The sequence below is a fragment of the Saimiri boliviensis genome, chromosome 10 (assembly GCF_048565385.1).
Source record: "Saimiri boliviensis isolate mSaiBol1 chromosome 10, mSaiBol1.pri, whole genome shotgun sequence".
In the NCBI taxonomy this organism is placed as follows: Eukaryota; Metazoa; Chordata; class Mammalia; order Primates; family Cebidae; genus Saimiri; species Saimiri boliviensis.
The window spans coordinates 86,567,114-86,573,113 of record NC_133458.1 but is presented as its reverse complement, the minus strand read 5'-3'; the positions used below and the strand labels follow the sequence as shown (position 1 = coordinate 86,573,113).

Below are 6,000 nucleotides of genomic sequence, written 5' to 3'. Positions count from 1 at the left end.
GCTTCTGCTCAGCAAAAGAAACAATCGTTAGAGTGAATCGGCAACCAACGAAATGAGAAAAAATTGTTGTAAGCTACCCATCTGACAAAGGGCTAATATCCAGAATCTGCAAAGAACTTAAACAGATTTACATCAAAAAACAACCCTATCCAAAAGTTAGTGAAGGGTATGAATAGACACTTTTCAAAAGAAGACATTTATGTGGCCCACAAACATACGAAAAAATGCTCATTATTGCTGGTCATTAGAGCAATGCAAATTAAAACTACATTGAGATACTATCTTATGCCAGTTAGAATGGTGATCATTAAAATATCCGGAGTCAACAGATGCTAGAGAGGATGTGGGAAAACGGAAAAATAAAAATGCTTTTATACGGTTGGTTGGAGTGTAAATTCATTCAACCATTGTGAGAGACAGTGTGGCGATTCCTCAAGGATCTAGAAATAGAAATTCCATTTGACCCAGCAATCCCATTACTGGGTATATACCCAAGGGATTATAAATCAATCTATTATAAAGACACATGCACACATATGTTCATTGAGGCACTGTTTACGATAGCAAAGACTTGGAAGCAACACAAATGCCCATTGAGGAAAGACTGGATAAACATAATGTGGCACATATACATCATGGAATACTATGCAGCCATAAAAAGGATGAGTTTGTGTCCTTGGCAGGGACAGTGATGAAGCTGGAAACCATCATTCTTAGCAAACTGACACAAGAACAGAAAACCTAACACCACATGTTCTCACTCATAAGTGGGTGTTGAACAGTGAGAATACATGGACACAGGGAAGGGAACATCACACACTGGGGTCTGTTGGGGGGTGGGGAGGCTAGGGGAAGGATAGCAGGATGTGGGGAGATTGGGGAGGGATAATATTAGGAGAAATACCTAATGTAGGTGACGGGGAGATTGATGCAGCAAATCACCATGGCATGTGTATGCCTGTGTAACAATTCTGCACAATGTGCACATGTACCTTAGAACTTAAAGTATAATAATAATTAAAGAAATTCCCAAAGGGATACACTATGTGGATGTAAGAATTGTCCATATATTGGCAAAGATATGATCTTCTTTTTTATTATCACTCTTAAAACCTCTTAACATTGAAACGGTGACTGACAGCCTCCTCAAACAAACTGCAAAAGTAAATAAAAATAAAAATGCATAAAACATTGTATGGTACACAGACTCCCCGAGGCTCCTCCAAGGAACCCAGTGTGAGAAACCCTGCTCCAGACCTAGGGTGCTCCTCCTTCCTAGAAAGCAGAAGAGTAAAGAATGGTGCTATGGGTAACTGAGGAAAATAAGTGGTATCAATGCTTAAACTTATATTCAGTTTAAAGATAACATAGGAATTTCCAAGAGTTTTTAAGTGCTAATATTTCTGGAGACAGTATTCTAAGAGTTCCATTAGAGGGAGAGTTTTAAAAGAAGTCAGTTTTGTCCCTGCTTTATTTATATGCCTGTACCCTCAAATTTTTGTAACCTTCTTTGCTGAGGGGTCTCTATGTTTCTCCTGTTTCTCCTTTTCTCTGTGTGTGTGTGTGTGTGTGTGTGTGTGTGTGTGTGTGTGTGAGAGTGTGTGTGTATAAACACATATTTTGTGTATATATATATATGTATGCATGTATAGACATATTTTATGTATATATGTATGTGTATATAGACATACACATGTGTACATATACACATGTGCACATGTACACATATATTCATGTATATATTAATATACATACATGTGTACATACACATATGTCATATGTGCATATACACATATATGCATGCATGTAGACACACATCTGTGATATACATACCCCTGTCATATATGCATGTGTATATGTGTAAATATATGTATGTGTATACCCATAGATGTATATATGTACATGTATATACACACATATAAATATGTATGTATATGTGTATGTATATACATACATGTACATGTATATACATAGAAACATATACATACATATTTATATTTGTGTGTCTACATATAAACACACATGTATGTAATATACACACAAAAAACAATCTTCTCTAGAGCACTAGAGCAATTGAAATATCTTGTAAACACATTTTCAGTATTGAAATTAGATCACTTAACATGATAGTCACTAGCAAACTTGAAGATGGGATTTGCATTATAATTCTTATCATTAGATGTACAGCTTAGTCTCCTTCCTTGGTTCTTCTATGGCCAAAGTTCCTAGAGGTACTGACTTGATGAAGCCAAGCTAGAGCAAAACTATTCTTGAATATACTTTCTTTTAATGTACCCAAATGCTCTTATTTATGGTCCAACTTTATTTTTTAAACCTGGTTCTCTCTTAGCAATGTCCCACACTTCCAATACTTCTAGAGTATCAGTATTGTAAATAATGCTAACAGGAATGAATATTCTACCTACTGAAATGGTAGCATATCCTGAGGACAGGCCACAAAATGGGTTGATACCTCTGCTAAGAAGGTGTGTTTGTCTAAGAGGGCTAATGAAGTATATATGACCAAAGGGACAACTCTGGGTTTGGTGTGACACAAATATTAGTGACTCTCCTGTTGATCATACCAGCCACTGTTGACACTGGAGCCTATGTGTAAATAGAATGCCATTTGCTCAAACTCCATGGCATCTCTTTAACTATTCATGTATAGGCATCATTGTGGCAATTTTCAAATAGACATTGAACTGTGATGTGAGCAATGTTTATTACATTCAACTGAGGCAAAAAAAAATCTGTTATTAGCATATATTGATGCATTCACTAATAGGTTGCTCAAAACTTACTGACTGGCTTAAGTCCTGTAGAGACTGATGAAAAGCCCAAGAATATGATCACTGGCTTCTCTTTATTTACTGTAACTTTTCATCTCCCTATTTATTCCAACAATTAAAGCAAACAGGAGAGAGAGTTTGCTTGGACAAAACAATGTTAAAGGGGATGTAGCTAATAAATCTTAACCTTCATTTCAGCAGAAGAGCACCCCAGGCAGCAGCTGGGTGTTTTTGCTTTTGCTGATTTTTAAAATAAGTGAAAAGTGAACTGCACATTATAACAGGAAAGTCTGACATCCAAATAATAAGACACCCCACTTACGCTGTGCAATCAATAGACCCTCAGTAGGAAAAGTGCTGGGGAAACTGGTTAGGCACCCAGGGTAAATCCAGGCAGGGTGAGTGTTCACAGCAAGGCAGCCCTAAACTTGTGTTTGTCTCCACGTTTCTTTTTGGCTTATCCATGAGTCCCAAAAGGCTACATTGAGTTCTTTTTTTTCTCCCTCGAACACGCTCTATTTGTTTAGAGTCCTCTGCTCTTATCTCCTATCCAGTTTCCCTCTGCCCACTTGAAGCACATTAATTCTAAGACTTATTTTTTTTTCTATTTTCCTTATAGAAAGGAAATGATCTCCGTATAAATCACACGAATTAATTCAGGTTCTCTAGGCCTCCAGCCCTTCCTTGGCAACTTAATCGTTTAAATCTTTTTACTAAATGTTTGCTATATGCCTTGTGCCACGTTAAGCACTGGAGGACAAAAAGAAAAAAGACATATGGGAATCAGATAAGCTTTTAGGACACTTTGCAAGGCAGGAAAGGGACTGTGAGGATCATGTGGCCATCTCCTCAAGAGGGATGTACTTGGCTCAAGGCCTACAGACCACACTGCTGCTGTGCTCTGGGAGGAGGCCCCACCCCTTGATGGCTCTTCTCTTTTTATGCGCAAGCTGACCCTGAGAATTCCTTATGATGTCTGACCCAGGCAACTGGTTTTCTGATTTAAAGATCCTGCAGATCTTTAGGAAATTGCTGGGAAAGTCAAACTGCCCAAATATCACAGGTCCCGGGGATGGTTGGCAAGTTGTAACCCTCCCACTGGAGGGAGAAAGACACATGTCTCATGCTTGTTAAGTCAGGGTACAGCATTCCTAGGTCACTGATCACAGACAACCCTGCTTTTCATTCTATAGTGAATGTTCATACATGCTCTAGGTATGTCACAGAAGATGGTCCTGGCTTCTGTGAAGACAAATGAAAGCAGACACTGAAAATAGACAGGAAGGGAAGAGGAGGGATTTAGCAGTGACCCCCCCAAGAACATGATGCTTTACAGTCAGGTGCTATGGGAAATGTATTAATAACATTAGTGCTAATTTTTACATTGAGGTAGTTGGTTCAATACTTGAATTCTGCCTTAATATACGGATATAAGTCTAAGAGATAAGGAGAGCTACCTGACCAGAAAAGATGTATATAAGTTCTGTTCCTCACATTTTGTTTCTAAATGTTACATGAACAATGTTACGGGGCTCAAATAAATTTGATTCTTTTAGGTTTTCCTCTAGTAGTTTCATAGTTTGGTAACTAAGTCCTTAATCCATTTGGGGTCGGTTTCTTTTGTATGTGGTGAGTCATAGGAGTCTAATTTCTTTCTTCTTCCTGTAGGTATTTAAGTTTTCCCAGAATCATTTATTGAAGAGATGTCCTATTCGCCAATGTGTGTTCTTGGCACCTTTGTTAAAAGTAAGTTGGCTGTAAATATGTGGATTTATTTTGAGATTCTTTATTCTGTTCCATCGGCCTATATGTTTGTTTTTATGCCAGTATCATACTAGTTTGGTTATTATAGATTTGTGGTATATTTTGAAGTCAGGTAGTGTGATACCTTGAGCTTTGTACTTTTTGCTCATTATTGCTCTGGCTATTTGGCGTCTTACGGTTCCATTCAAATTTTAGGATTGTTTTAATTATTTCTCTGAAAATATCATTTGTATTATGATACAGATTGCATTAAATCTGTATGTCAATTTGGTGGCCGTGAGTTTGTCATATATGGCTGTGTTAAGGTATATTCCATTTGTACCTATTGTACCTATTGTGTTAAGGGTGTTTATCTTGTAGGGGTGTTCAATTTTATCAGATGATTTTTTTAGTGTGTCTATTGAGGTGATCATATACTTTTTTAACCTTCGTTAGTGTGCTGTATCATGTTTATTGATTTGCATATGCTGAGTCCTCCTTGCATCTATCAGGTGATTATGAACAGCATTGCCCTGATACCCAAACCAGACAAAGACCCAACAAAAAAAGAAATCTATAGGCCAATATATTTCATGAAGTTAGAAGTGAAAAATTTTAACAAAATAATAGCAAACCAGATTCATTTTTAAAATATAACTTTGCTAAATATAAGAATTTCATAGTAGAATCCTTTCAGTATATGCTATAAAATTCTTATATTTAGCAAAGCAAACTGACACAGGAACAGAAAACAAACAATGCATGTTCTCACTCATAAGTGGAAGTTGAACAATGAGAATACATGGACACAGGGAAGGGAACATCACACACCAGGGCCTGTTGGGGGTGGTAGGCCAGGGGAGGGAGAGCATTAGGACAAATACCTAATGCGTGTGGGGCTTAAAACCTAGATGTATATGTATACCTATGAAACAAACCTGCACGTTCCGCACATGTATCCCAGAACTTAAAGTAAAATAAAATAATTTTAGTTGGCGTTTTTATTTTGCTTGTTTCCACTTTGAGCTCTTTGATTATTCCACTCTCTTTTGGCTTTTTTGTTGTTGTTGTTGTTGTTGTTTGTTTGTTTTTTGTGTTTTTTTTTTTCTGATGAGAAATCAGCTATTGGCCAGGTATGATGGCTCATGCTTTCAATTCCAGCACTTTGGGAGGCCAAGGTGGGAGGATTGCTTGAACTCAGGAGTTCGATACCTGCTTGAGCAACATAGGGAGAGCATGTCTCTACAAATAAATAATAATAATAAAGCTAGGTATGGTGGCCTGCTCCTGTGGTTGAGCTACTCAAGAGGCTGAGGTGAGAAGGGTCTCTTGAACATGGGAGGTAAAGGCTGCAGTGAGCCTTCATCACAACATTGCACCCTGGCCTGAGTGAGAGAGCAACACTTTGTCGAGAGAGAGAGAGAGAGAGAGAGAGAGAGAGAGAGAGAGAGAGAGAGAGAGAGAA

General features: G+C 37.8%; 1 protein-coding gene across 1 annotated transcript in view; it reads left to right on the top strand.

The window, feature by feature from the left end:
- Positions 1–4,464: 4,464 nt before the first annotated feature.
- Positions 4,465–6,000, top strand: part of TMEM196 (transmembrane protein 196) — a 181,905-nt gene continuing 180,369 nt past the window's right edge. The window contains exon 1 of the mRNA XM_074379598.1: positions 4,465–4,538. The gene's annotated coding sequence lies outside the window, so the exon portion shown is untranslated. The remainder of the gene's footprint in view (positions 4,539–6,000) is intronic.